Here is a 14,711-nt window from a genome sequence, read left to right as displayed (position 1 = left end):
TGTCGGCTCTTCTCTGGCCCACAGAAGGGATGTATCTTCTTGGCCCCTTAAAGTCAGAGGTGACTCTGTGAGCCTTTGGCGAATGAAACTTGAGCAAAAGTGAGGTTGTCTCTTCCAGACAGAACCTTTGGCAAACAGTGGGAGTGTGTTTTTCCTGCCTGGCAGTTGTGCAAGAAGTTGGATCGAGCATCTTTTAGCTGCCATCTACTCAATCCTCCAGACTGAGCAAGGATAATACAGAGCCAGCCCCTGATGACATGGAGCATGTTCGAGAAATAAACCTTGGTTATTTTTAGCTGAGACTTAGGAGTTTGTTGTGAATACAGCACAACGTGGACTATCTGACTGATGAAAACATACATATTATCAATTTCCTCTGCTGTTGACCAAAATGACTTCAGTGAGCCAATATTAGAATTCCTTTTCACAAAGGTGGATAAGTGACAGATTAGAAGTCTACACTGTCCCAGGAGTGTAGACTGATACCACGCTTATATATAGCAAAGATATTTCCTCATTTTGTCCTTTACTTGTCAATAAACAAGTATATCTATAGAAATCTGGAGGTAAGGCTCCAGACAAAACCAACATGGTGACAAGGAGGAACATTACATACTTGTAAAAGGAGCGACAGATGAGAAAATAATAATAATGGCCGGGAACTTACAGAACCTTGCGTTGAAAGGCATCTCATATGGAACTTAGGAAATATTATAGCTGTAAGCACTACGTGACAAAATCTGGTGGATGGAATTAAACAATACTTCGAAGAAAGATAGCTTCAATATACTTATCTAAAAAGAAAAATTAGAAACCAACGAGCTGCTTGCTCAAGAAGCTAGACAAAGAGCGAGACAGTAAAGTCAGGAAGAAAGGAAATGATAAAGAGAAATGCCAAACCTTTGTTTCTATTTATTTGCTCTCTATTTATTGCTATGGACTGAATTCTGTCTCCCCACAGTTCATATAATGGAAGCCCTGACCCCCATTGTGACCATGTCCAGACACAAGGTCTTTAGGAAGTAATTATGGTGAAAATGAAGTCATAATGGTGGAACCTAAATCAGATAGGACTGTGGCCTCATCAGAAGTTGAAGAGATCTCTCTTTCTGTTTCTTCACACGCATACACACACCCTGCCATCTGAGGACTCAGTGAGAAGGGGACCTTATGCAAGCTGAGGAGAGAGCCCTCGCCAGAACCTGACCATGCTGGCATCCTGCTCTCAGGCTTCCAGCCCCCAGAATGGTGAGAAAATAAATTTCTGTTGTTTAAGTCACCCACGCTATGGCATTTTGTTATGGGAACCCAAGCTAAGACGCTTATCTTTCACAGTTTGTTCCTAGGTTCTGGTACCAATTCCAATGTGTGTGGGGTTGGGGGTCGGGGGAGTCCCCCACACCAACAAGCAATTCTTGGGACACCAGCTGGGTGTCCTACAATTCGACTCGATTCTGACACTATGTACCCAGAGACAGCATCACACCCCACAGGTTAAGGGTTCAGCCCCACAAGACTGCCCCCACTGCAGGTGCCAACAGCAAGTCTGGGTTGTCGCCTATGCTTCTGAGCAACTGGCTGTCAGTAGGAGGTTCCCAAGACTCTCTACTCCGGTTCGACGAATTTGCTAGGGCGGCTCACAGAACTCAGAGAAACCTCTTACTTACTAGATTACCTGTTTATTAGAAAAGGATATGACTCGGGAATAGCTCGATGGAACAGACGCATAGGGCAAGACATGGGGAAAGGGCACTGAGCTTCCACGCCCTCTCCAGGTAACCACTCTCCCAGAACCACCTCTCTCCCAGAACCTCCACATGGTCACCAACTGGGACGCTCTTGGAAATCTGTCCTTTTGGGTTTTTATGCATAAGCCATTTATTTATTCTCTTACCCTCGGCTGCTGTTTTTCCTTCCCCATTTATAGCCCAAAGCCAATCAAAGAAGGACATGTGCAGTGTGATGCTGTTCCCGTACATTTTATAAGTGCATAACAATGTAAGAATTTGTTAACGGAGACATACACATGTATGTCTTGACTCTGCATAAAAATGTAATCTTTTGTTAATGGAGCCATGCACATGGATATTCTTGGAATCATAAAGAATGTAATTAATGTTAGGATATTGATACCTATGATGAGGGAGGGAGGAGAACGGGATGGAAATGTGAATTTTAGGTGTGACGGCAACATTTTGCTTCTTAAAAACACAGATATCGTTGTGGGCTGAATCATGTCCCTGAAAATTCATATGTTGAAGTCCTAACTCCAGGACCTCAAAATAGGGCTGTATTTGGAGAGAGGGCCTCTAAAGAGGTAATTAAGGTCAAGTGAGGTCACATGGGTAGGCTCCAATCCAATGTGACTGATAGTCACGTAAGAAGAGAAGATTAGAACTCAGACACACACAGAGGGAAGACCGTGTGAGGACACAGGGAGAAGCGGCCGGGGAGAGAGGCCTCAGAGGAGACTAAACCGGCCAACGCCTTGATCTTGAACTTCGGCCTCCAGAACCGTGAGAAAATAAATTTCTATTGTTTAAGCCACCCTACGTGTGGCATTTTGTCATGGCAGCCCCAGCAAATGAATGCAACATCGGAAGCAAATAGGGCAGAATTGAACGTCTGTTCTTTCTGGATATTGGGGCCGGAGATAGAGGTCATACTATGTACTCTTCTGCATATTTGAAATATTTCCATAATAGTTAAGAAAATAACAAGCACATCCCTAAAAAGAATAACCAGAGAGTAGAAATTTATGTCTGATTACCTTACAGGCCAAGGTGGGTTTCGTGTTGGGCAGGTGGTTCTCTTCCACAGGGTGTGTCAGTCACCCATGACTTCCCGTCTCTTGGCTCCGCCATTCCTGATGCCTGTAGCATTGTCTGCAACCAATCTGCACAAGGAGAAAGAAGGAACACGGAGAAGACACACCTGCTTTCAAAAGTTCCAACCTGGAAATGGCACACACCACTTCCACTCCCATTGCATTGGCTGAAACATAGTCACACGCCACACCTCACTGCAAGTTGCTGGGTGACTGCCTTCCTGGGCACCCAGGACAAGGATGTGGAGGACAAACAGCCAGTAGTCCCACCCACAATGTCATCAGGTTGACCCTGGTCTTCATGCTGCTGCTCAGTCCACAGCGTGTCTGCCAGGCCTATGGTTAGGGTTTAGATATTTTACAAAGGCGCGGGGTTGGGGGTCATGGTTTGGGACTTCAAAGAGGAGGAAGCCAATTCACAAGGAGACAGAAAACCAAATGTTTGCTGGGCCATCTCTAAACAAATGAGAGAGAACTTGTGTAAAATGGGCCCGGCTAGGTACCTTCTTCTCTACCACATCTAGAGTTCCCTACGTTGACAGCTCCTTCCTGGAACAGGCCTTCTGTCTTAAATTCTTTTAGGCAGTTAGGGGTGAGGCCAAAGTTTCTTTCATATATAAATTTTGTGTGTATATATGTAATTTATAGAACTAAATAAGTGAATTTAAATATAGATACAATGGATTATATATTCTATTATATAGCAATATTAATATATATATATATATATATATATATATATATATATTATATAATCTCCTTGGTTCTCCAGAGAACCCTGACGAATACAGCAGGAGTTAATATTCTTTTATTGATGGCATTTACATTTAATCATTTGAAATTCTTAGTTATGACATTGTTATGGCTTGCAAGGAAGTGTCCTTTTCAGTGTTTCATTTAGAGGCCTCAAGATACCAATTTTAAAAAGTTTCCCATTTTATTTGTTTGGTTTGATAGGCTTTTTCCAATTGAGTGCACAGATAAACCAATTTAGGAATTTCAAAGGAGCCCCATTTAGGCCAGTGAAGCCTTAAATCACCCTGAGTAATCTGAGCCCAGTGGGACAGAAATCTACATGTAGAAGGTCTGTATTCTTTAAAGACAAAACCAGCAGGAGTCCCAGAGTGGGGCTGTTCTTTGGTGGTCCTCTGAGAAAATGGATTTCTCATTTGTATGAACTTACCAAAGGATCAAAGGCCCCAAAAAGGAGTGAAAGAAACAGAAGTTTCTAACAAAGAAACTTCTCATTCCAAGAAGGGACAGTCTGCCTAGGACCAACTATGTTCTGGCAAGTCAGCTCACCCCATGCCAGAACCAGTCAGTAACTGTTCACTGTAGACCTTTGTAAGCCTGTGTCCTTTCTAACAAAGCTGACAACGGAAGGATGGCCAGAACCAGTATCAAAGGACGCCTACAGAAAGAGTCTGGACCTCTACCAAAAATGGGAGGTCCAGGCCCAGGAGGACTTACCACCAGGAACCAGAGCCACCAGGAGGAGACGACAGAGCACAAAAGATTCTTTGCAGGCACCTTGCTTGTGTCTGTGAAGTGGCACCAGAATTGAAGGTCAGTAGCTAGGGATCCCACTTCTGTCACCATGTAAAGTCAGCAAATAAGAGGCATAAACTGCAAAAGAACCAAAAAGTTTATTTGGGGGTCTCAAGAATTGCAATTCAGGAGATGTAGATTCGAGTAGAAGCTCAAATGTGCTCCTAGGAAGACAAAGGAGGCAGGGGTAGATAAAAGGAAAGGACACAGGCTTACAAAGGTCTACAGTGAACAGTTACTGACTGGTTCTGGCATGGGGTGAGCTGACTTGCCAGAACCTAGTTGGTCCTAGGCAGACTGTCCCTTCTTGGAATGAGGAAACACTTCAAGATGTGACCTCTGCTGTCAGGTAAAGCTCAAAAGTTCAGTTAACATCTGGTGGTGGATGTGGTGTACAAGCATAAGCCCCACTTCCTTAATGGCCTCCCAGCTCCATTTTAGAAGCCTTGAAAATGGTACTCCATTTTGTCATTGTCATCCACCACAGTCACGCACCACATAACAATATTAACGATGTTTCGGTCACTGATGGACCACATATATGACAGTGGTCCCATACGGGTAGCACCACATAGCCTAGGTGTGTAGTAGGCTCTCCCACTTAGGTTTGTGTAAGTACACTGTGTGATGTTCACACAACAGTGAAAGTGCCTAATGATGCATTTCTCTAAACATTTCCCTTTCATTAAGTGAGGTACGCCTGCACTGATTTTAGTCTTGTGAGTGTTGAATAATGAATTACTCATTTCAATTATTTGAGTCAGCCCCACTGGCTGAAGATGGTAAAGGCTGACTGAAGCAAAAAACTAAAATTTGTTATTCAACATTCACAAAACCAAATGAGTACAGAAGAACTTTAAGTTCCATATCAGGGTTCATGTAAGGCAAAAACTTTCTAAAGGAAAGATGGATTTGAGGACATATATGATTCTGAGTGTAAATGTCTGGGTACAAGCCAAAATTCCAGGGAGCATTTCAGACTTTCGAGGCAGTGGAATTGGTGAAACCAAAGTCAAGCTCTCCAAACAGTAAAGGGGGCCCAGGTAATATCTGGAGTACAGGTGGAACAGGCAGAAAATTTCATTAATGTAATTGTATGATTTCATGAACGGACAGAGTTGGAAAATAGGATGGCAGGGTAGGGCAGAGGGACCTGGAGGGCCCAGGATGCATGGAGAGATCAGCTGGGCTGGTGGGGGGAAGGGGCCATGGGCACACCCTCTTCATGTCCCCTCCCCCACCCTCTGAAACCCTTTGTGACTCTTCAGTGCTCTGTGATGCAGGCCTGGGATTATAGGCAAGTGCGGACACTCTCAGAGCTCAGTTGCCTCAGGCAGCCTTGCGATTCAGAAAATGGAGTTCAGTCAATGGAATGTTCTCTCATTTCTGAATAGCCATATTGAGTTGTTTTTGAGCATCTGCTCAACATTCTTAGATAGTGACTATAACCTCACCATCGTGTGTGGGTTGTGGTTGCTTCTTCTGTTCCTGTGCTTCCTGGTGGGGATTCCATCTTTACCAACCTTCTGGAAAACCAAAATCTACCAAAAGGTAAGGATCCCTGGGCAAGCCACCAACAGGCATTTTTTATTGTTGTTTCCATTTCTAGTCCCACATTTTTAAATGAGTTGGTCCAGAGAGACTCCTAAGATGGCAAGTCTGAATAGAGGATAGAACATCATCCTTCTAGGGGAATAGGCCAGGCAGGACTAGGGGTTCAGCTGGGACTGTTTCCCATTTAAAACTCACAGACCATCTGGGTGTGGTGGAGGATTCCCGGATAAAATCCCATCAGTGATTTCACGGCCCTGCATTAGGTTATTTAGAGAGTTTGGGATCTGTGTAGGAGAACACTGTTCCCAGCACTGGATCATGAGTCACATTCCCATGACGGGCGTCATTCGACCAAACCGTCCTTTGTATTGGGCAGATCAGGAGAGCAGGGCTGAGCCTCTGAGCAGACACTGGAGTGTGAGCTCTGTTCCAGGATACAGGGTCCCATCTGAGGAAGCACAGATGTGACTGTGGGCCTCAGAGTCTATGCCCTCCTTGAGCAGAGGACTTCTGACTGAGAATATCAAGTGTGGACTCTAGCCAAAAATCCTCCTTCGAGTTTTTCAAAGAAGGAAAAATTGAAAGTATCTTATCACCTTTAGAAATTCAGAAAGGGAAAGAACACAAAGTGCTAGTAATAAAAATAGAGAGTGACATTAATCTTGGATGAATATCTGAGTTTCCTAGAGAGAGGAGCAAGCCAACTAAGTCCTCGCTCCTCATTCTTTTCTTTTTGTTCTCAGCGTCAGGGCAGAGCCAAGAGGAGAAGAAAAGGTGGAACATCAAGTGGTAAGGTTCCACCTATCCCACCTGAGCTCTCCAAGGGTGACCCATCCTGTCCTCTCCATGAGGTCCCAGGTCCATGGTCTCTGAGGATGTCAGCCGCTAGATAGAGTCCCTCTCAGAAAATAGAGGCCTCAGAGGAAAGGTTCATGGGAAGGTAGTCAGAACCCGAGACATTTCTCAGATTCCTGCTCTGCCCAGCTCTGGGCATGAAGCAGTGATGGGCCTGGACAATGGGTGTTGCCCAGTGGGTTGCCGTGGGAGACGCCAAGAGTCAGAACTTCTGTCTTCTGACCTTGTGAAACTACGTTGACTTCCTGGATGATCAGACTCCTCTTTGAGGTAACCATTGACCTATGTTCCTCACATGGTGGTTTTGAACATCCCATGGGATAATGTATGTGACAGTACTTTATAAATGAAGCAACAAACACATGTGAACCTTATTAATATTATCATTGACCGTTTGACCACATCTACTGATTCTTGGGGCTTTCAGTGTTAATATCCCGTTAATATCCCAAGGGTCTCCCATAAAGGGACTCCTGTGTAACACCTATGCTTCTACCTTTATTACATGTAATTCGCTCTTCTGGTTTCCCAGGTTGGAGAAACTACCAGAGGGAAACAGAGGAGAAAAGGAGGCTAATTTCTATTCTGAAAAGGTGACTAGTCTTTTCTTTCCTGATTCCTCTTTAACATGTTCTCTGCAATTCCAGGGATTCAGTACAGCCTGCAGTAGTCATGGGAGGGGTTTGCCATAGGAACGGGTATGTGAATGAAGGCCTTGGGGTGAGGGCTGCTGAGTGTATGGTGAAGTCATAGATGTGGGGCATTGTGAAGGGGCAGCAGGCTTCAGGTGGCCCCTCCCCTGACAGGCCAGCAGGTCCTCCTTTCCTTGTTCTGGTCCTGGCTACAGTTTTCTACTTCCTGTCTCCCGCAGGCCCCTAGGCCGGCCTCTCGATACCACCCGCATTCGTCAACTATTATGCCCAGACCCCTCCTGTGAGGTGTGTAATAGCACAACTGCTGAGATCAATCGGCTGCTGTTCCTGGAGGACCTGGAAGATGATACTGCCTCTGTGTCCTCTATGGCTTCCACAGCTTCTGGGACTGAGTCATCATTCACTCTGTCCTCCGCCTTCTCAGAAATCCCTCCAGGAGACCTAACACCATCCCCTCCACCTGACCCTTCCCCACCGCCCCCCTCCTTTCTCTCACCTAACCCAATGACACCCTTAGCTGACTTTCTTTCACCCTCACCACCGGGTCACTCTATGCCACCAGAGCCTTTTCCTCCCTTGGAGTCCAAATTCCCAGCAGACCATTCCCCACCCCAACCCATTGCCCTTCCCCCTCTCCCACCACATGACACCCAGGCAATGGATCCTATTCTCCAACCAGAGGCCACTCTGTCTCTGAATACGATCTTCTCTCTTGACCGCACCCTTTCCCAAGATATTAACCCCTTACCAAATTTGTCCCAGATAATGAATCCCAATGACTCACTGGCTTGTCATCACGGACCACCAAGCCTGTCTGTCTCACCACCGATAGACCACCCTTTAACTGTGACTCAATCTAAATCGGTTTCCATTTTATTGAAGTCTGTTCCAGAGAACTCATCTCCAGATAGCCCTGGTGGGTTGTCCACTTATGTCCCAACAATCAGAGGCACTGACCATTCAAGCCTGTCAATTTCAGACTTATCCTGGTGGCAAGCTTGTGCCAAAGACTTGTTCTTAGCACCTTCCACCTTGGCACCATGTGATTTTAATCGAGAGTTTCTTGCCCTCCATTCTTCAGCGTCCTCTCTGGAGAGACACCCTACAGCTAACCTTATAGAGCCTGGTAACCTCTCATTTCTCAGCCCTCATGTCCTGGCACTCCTGGAGAGACAAGTCCGAAAGAGGAGTGATTTCCTGATGTGGAAGGAAAAGGAGAAGGAGAAGGGTTCTTTTCCAAAAAGGCTTAGGCCAGGCCACCAACTAAATCCTTCGGGGAAAATGTCAGAGTCAAATGCTGATGAGTGTGACTCAGCATTCTCCCTTCCTTTCTGGAGCAGTGCAGGCAAACCAAAGGAGCTGCACATGCATGAGCAGCCCCCATATCCTAAAATCTTGGAGGACCATTTACAGGAAAAATGTATGCAGCTCTTCTGGGGTCTCCCATCTCTGCACAGCGAGTCCTTGCCCTCTGCTATCCGTGACTCAAGTGACTGCACCACAACCTTCCTTTTCAATACCATCTCAAATGCCTCCACGGGCCAAGAATCCCCAGTACCTCTCCATCGCCCACCTCCATCCTTGCCTGAGATCCAGCCCCAACCCTTGCCTCAAACCCTGCCCCAATCCCAGCCCCTACCTCTCACTCAGGTCAAGTCCCAGGCCCAGCTTAAATCCCCACTCCCAATCCTACCATCTGGTCCTCTACCCCAGATAAGGATCTGTGGAGTGTGTTACCATAGACCCCAGGATGAATCAGAGTCTCTCACCTCATCTGAAATTCAACAACTGGAATGGAAAGTGTTGCAGAAGCAACAGGAAAGTTTGTGGGGTTCCCCCTCTGTAGTCCAAAGATCTCAGGAAGAATTTTGTTCTTCAGCTCCCAACTTTCCTTACCATCAGGCCTCCCAGGCCCATGCCTCCATCTCCACCCTTCCCGTAGAGTTTCCTCTCAGTGATGAGCTGAGGAAGAAACTGGAACATCACCTTCGAAAGAGGCTCATCCAACACCGGTGGGGCCTGCCCCGCAGGATCTGTGAGTGTCTGTCACTGATGATGCCTCCAAGAGATTTCTCAGAGATAGCTAAGTCAGAGAGCAATCGTGGACTCTCATGGATCTCGGTGAACAAAGATCTAAATGTTGGATTGAGCCAATCCAAAAGCTTCCATGAGAGGGGTTCAGAACTGCTTCAGGTAGAGAAGGAGATGGGGAAGGATCAGGGGCACAGCCCAGAGAACGGCCCAAAAGCTCATCTGTTGAGTGACCCAGAGAGCTCCTCAGATAAAGATCCGGCATATGACTCTGAGAAAGACCTAAATAGTCACAAGGCAAGTCTGTCAGGGAAAACTTCAAGGGCCTTGGAGGAAAGTCTAGATCAGAAACAACTTGAAAATGTCCTGAAAGCACATTTGAGCAAGAAGTTTGAGGAAATCAGTGAGGCTCGGCTCCCTGGGATGGTGCGCAGTTCATGGCATGCTAGCAAGCAGACATTGCTGCTTTCTGACAAATCCCGCACCCAAATAACACAGAGGAGTTTGCCACCTTCAGTGGGTGGGGACTCCTCCCTGAATACCTTCCAGGAGCTTTGCTTCATTGATTCCAGTGCACAACAGATGATGGAAACCCATATTAAAAGTTTCCGTATGAGGATGGAGTGGGGCCTTCCCTGCAGGGTCCTTGAATCCATACAGGCGTTTAAATTGGAAGATGCTGCATCCCAGTCCTTGCCCTATTTCTACTGTCCCCCCTCAAATAACCCAACTTTGGAAGTCGACTCCAAATCCGAGGGCTTCGAGCCCCATAGAGGAAGCTGTAAATCTGTTCTTCAAGAAAAAGCGGAAACAACAAATTCAGCCCTGGTCCTGGATCGTCTTTGCCCTGCTACTTCACCTATGGGCAGGGAAGGACAAGGGGTGCCGAGACAATCACCCTCTGGTATCAACCAAGAGATTGCAGAGGTTGTTCAGAGGAGTAAGGGTGCCAGGCAGACTCATCTGCCTGTCACATGTGGTATCACAGGCAAACCGAGTCAGAAATTTACTCAGCTAGGCAACAGATGCCCCCCAGAGCTGCCTGCAAGGCAAGCTGGTGCCAAACATGAGACAAAAGATGAGAGAGTGAGTTCCAGTGATAGAAGAGAAGGGCGACAGGACAAAAAGATGAAGTCGGAACCCTTTTCCGGGCACAACACGACCAGGGACATATTCAGGGCCAAGGAGCTCAACGCTGTGCAGTCAAAAACTGGTAATGTGTTGACAACCAGCAAGCCAGGAAGCTCCCAAATGATATGTGAGAATCACAGTAAAATAGAAATTACTGGGACCATTGAAAGCCCTGCACCAAAAAGACAAGTTCCCCAAGACCCAAAGTCATCGGATCTTAAGGAACATCTGTTTGGGGAATTAAAGTCGAAACTAGAGAAGAGGAATCAGAGCCAGGTCCAAGGCCAACACACTGACAGGGCCCCTGCCTCAGAGAGCTTGACTTACAAGGCCTCACTGACTCATGCCCACGGTGTCTCCAGTGGGGACATGGGAGCTTCCCAGGTGCTGCATGTCCATCTGGAGGACAGTGGGATCAGCAGGCAGCAGCGGAAGGAGCCTTGGGTCCCTAAGAAAGACCTAAAGAGGTCCGAGGATAAGAAATTCCCACCAGCTACAATGAGACTGAGCCCTCCGGGCCCCAACAAAGAAGAGCTTGGTGGAGGAGATGCAGGGTTGGGGACATCCCAGCCTACAAGAAAGAGTTTCCCTACTCAGATCACAGCATCAGAGGAGACGCTTGGGAGCAAGTCTTCCCAGACCTCATCACAGAAGGCACAGCCTCCTCCTGAAAGTCTGTTCAGAAAAAAGATGAACCACATTTTTCAATGGCTTCGTCCTGGGACAAAAGGCAAAAAGCAAGAACATCCCCAGGAAAAGGGCCGCCCCATATCATCTGCACAGAGCAGAGGCCTGGTTAAAGGGAGAGCTGCCGTTACTGGGACCACCACGGCTCAGAAGACCAGGACGGTCCCTGGGAAGTTCCCAGTGGAGAAACTGGGGCAGCGGTGTGCAACAGAGGTCACCCGCCCTCAAGAGCCCCTTCCTTCCCTGAGGAAGTTTGTGAAAACTGAGCAGAAGGCAGAAGAGCAGGCCCAGGCAGAGCCCGTCCAGGGGCATCCTTCCAACTACAGGGCTCCCTCCTGTAAAGTGCCAAAGGCCAAGTCCTGCCACCAAGAAGTTGTCTTTTCTGGCCAGAATTATCCTACATGTTCTAGACGGATCAGAGACCAGAACAGACACCCTCAGAAAGTCGTGGCGCTTAAAGATCAGCTATTGGATCAGAAGCGTCCCTTATCTGTGCCCCGCAGGGAGCATGTGCCCCATCCAAGCTCCACCTGCAGGCGTCAAGCCGGCCCAGGGGCCTCCAGCTGTTCTCACCACTGCTAAAGGCACTATGTTTAGGGATCCGTCTCTATGTCGACAGAAAACGCTTTTCCAGCGTTTCGAGAGCGGAAAATTTCCCACCGCAAAATAATTCCTTCTTGTGGAGAATATTAATTCTCCCCAATAAATGATTCTCTAATAATAGTGATGTCTTTTCTGCGTCCTGTGTTGGGGGCATGGGTTTCAGGTAACTCAGGGCTTGTGCTTAGGGAAAAGGAGGAGTGAGTTCAGCTCTTACTGATTGCTTCCTCTGGCTTCTGAAAGGTCACCAGTGCTCTGGAGCTCTTGTTGACAAAGAGATATCACGTGCCCCCAAAAGCCCATTTCCTCCCTGATGAAGTTTGAGGAGGTGGGTTCTGCCTCCTGCCTCTTCGCTTAGCCTTAACAAAAGTGTAGAGCAGCCCACACCTTCCGCTCACTGAATGTTTTACATCCTTCAGAGAGTAGGGAAGACAGGTCTTCTCTATCCGAAGAGGGTCAAGAATAGGTATGCAGTTCATAAAACAACAATGAAGAAAAAACAGTGGCTTCATCATGATTTAGAGGTCAGTGACCAGAGGACCCCACAGGTGGGTGAACCCTGAATGGGATTTGGGGGGTGGGGGAGGGTATTGCTGCAGTGGATCCTGGGCTGGTGGGGGAGGGGCTAGCAACAGCACAGACACTCCTTAAGAATCTGTCATGTGAGTCATATTAAAGTGTTAGGGAAGAATACTTTAAACTTTACATTGAGGTTTCCCTACTGGAAAGGCACCTGGGGGAAGTGGTTCCCCTCTGTAGGTATTTCTTCAGACTGCCCAATGACATTTTGTTGCAGAGCAAAAGCATCACTCAGCTGCCAGTAGTAACAAGGTTGACCAGGTAGCCACCTACCTCCCAGGATAAAATAAAGCTGAGAGTAAGGAAAAGATGACTTGGAGTAAGCGAGGAGGGAAGAAAAAATGAAGAGGGGAAAGAAGGACCTTGCTGGTAGAACAAAGCTTTATGCCTCATCATCCATATGGTGACCCTGTCCTGTTTCCTGTTCCCCCCGCCCCCTCCTCAATCTGATCCAGGCATCACCACCTTGAGGCTGATCCAGGCACTGCGCAGCACACTGATGCCTTATTCCAAAAAGGCACTGGGCTGTTCTTTGAATACTAAACAATATCTGCAGGGAGGTCATGAGGCATGGCATCCCCCTCTTTGGGGAAGGTGATCTTGCTGCCTTCCTTCCATCTATGCTTAATAAGAATATACAAGATCTTGCCCTTAGTGTGTACAGTTCACCTGTCGGGATGGAAGTGCTGCCTCTGATATTCACGGCCTTGAATTGGTCTCCCCCAGAACACCTGCAGCTCATGAACCAGAGATGAGTCCCAGACTATGCACCAGGTTACAGATATATGGGGGTCTCACCATGGACTGCACACATACCCACCCTTACAATAGGGGTTGGGAGGAAAGGCAACTCCACTTAGACAGACTGGGACTCAAAAATTGGCTGAGTGTCAACTGGGGCAAAATTCAAAAAGCATTATGATGGTGAGCGTTAAATACATTAAGTTGTAGATGTCTAAGTAAAATAAAGATGGTTACAAGGGTGGAAAAATAAAATACCAATTTTGTTTTCTAAAAACAACATGATTTTAAAAATGGAAGGGAGGAGAAAAAGGGAAAAATAGAATAAAATGATTGTTCTGTAAGTAAAAAGAGGGGGTCAAGATATAGGTGACAAACGAAATAAGACTCCAAGTAAGGGAAAGGAATTTGAGGACATTAGAAAAGATACAAGTATAATGGTAACTATTGTAACAAAACCGCACACGCACGCAGGCACACTCTACACAAATGGGGTGAGTATCCCAGAGGGCACTGGAGGTAGTTTTCCCAGAAAGACTTGTGAACGCTAGGTGTTAAAACAAAAACCAAAAACAAAACCGGTGTCCACTACAGCCTCTCTCACTCCACACTTGTATCTTCTTGTCCAGAGTTATGCCATTGACCCCACAATGTCTGAAACTTGAGGTCAAAGAAAGAATGCAGATTCTGTGGAGGTCCTGGGAAGGGGATGGGGCCCAGGGCAGGAGACTTGAAGAGGTGAGGAGGCCACGGAGGGCTCTACCATCGATGTGGATAGACCAGCCAAAGACCAGCCTCTCAGTTTCTACATCATCTCATCTTAGGGTCCTTTCCTTCCATTCCAGTGTAGTTACTGCCACACTCCAGAGCTTATCACCAGGAACACTTCAGCCATCCAGATTATTACAGTCGGACATTCCACCCTTTGGCCTCGTCTCTCATTCTTCTGATTCACATGCCCCTTGTTAACTTTTCAACTCCAGGCCATTCATTTTTCCACTTACTCCTTGTCTGTCCGTCAAGCTCTTGTTTACATTTCCTCCCTCTCCGGGGTAGACTTGATGGTCTGTCAGGTAACCAACATTTAAAAAGCTCCGCTACTAATGGGCCCCATCCAATCCCTTTTAATCCTTCCTGTCTGGCAAAATCCCATCTCTCTGCCTTTCCCAGAAATGCCTTCCTATATCTAATTGATCACTATTGGATTAAATCTCACAATGGAGTCTACCGATGCCACAGTAAATTCAGCCCCAACACTAGCTGGAAATCACTCACTCATTCCACAAAGAATTATCCCATGCTTACTAACATGAGAACAAAACAAATGGAGCTTAGGTCGCTGTTTCCTTACTCCATTCTCTCTCCAGGGACACTCAAATTTATTTCAAATCTCCTTCACTTTCCTCAAATTTAGGCTGTCTCCATTTGCTCAGTAGATGTGCTGGACCACTGATCACAGAGGAACTAGAAGTCAGGAGACAGGAACTTTCCGTCAATAAAGCTTC

General features: G+C 46.8%; 1 long non-coding RNA gene across 24 annotated transcripts in view; it reads right to left on the bottom strand.

Annotated features, from left to right (window-relative positions):
- LOC123276648 (uncharacterized) overlaps positions 1–14,711 on the bottom strand; it is a 197,983-nt gene that overhangs the window by 138,305 nt on the left and 44,967 nt on the right. For 23 of the 24 annotated variants that reach the window (XR_011494088.1, XR_011494095.1, XR_011494101.1 and 20 more), the window contains 2 exons: positions 4,298–4,453; positions 2,771–2,896 (listed from right to left, as the gene is read on the bottom strand). This is a non-coding gene — a long non-coding RNA (uncharacterized lncRNA). The remainder of the gene's footprint in view (positions 1–2,770; positions 2,897–4,297; positions 4,454–14,711) is intronic. The other variant, XR_011494107.1, reaches the window with a different exon arrangement.

Source organism: Equus asinus, chromosome 14 (genome assembly GCF_041296235.1).
Source record: "Equus asinus isolate D_3611 breed Donkey chromosome 14, EquAss-T2T_v2, whole genome shotgun sequence".
Taxonomy (NCBI): Eukaryota; Metazoa; Chordata; class Mammalia; order Perissodactyla; family Equidae; genus Equus; species Equus asinus.
Note: the sequence above shows the minus strand (reverse complement) of the source record. Positions and strands in the feature narration are given on the sequence as shown.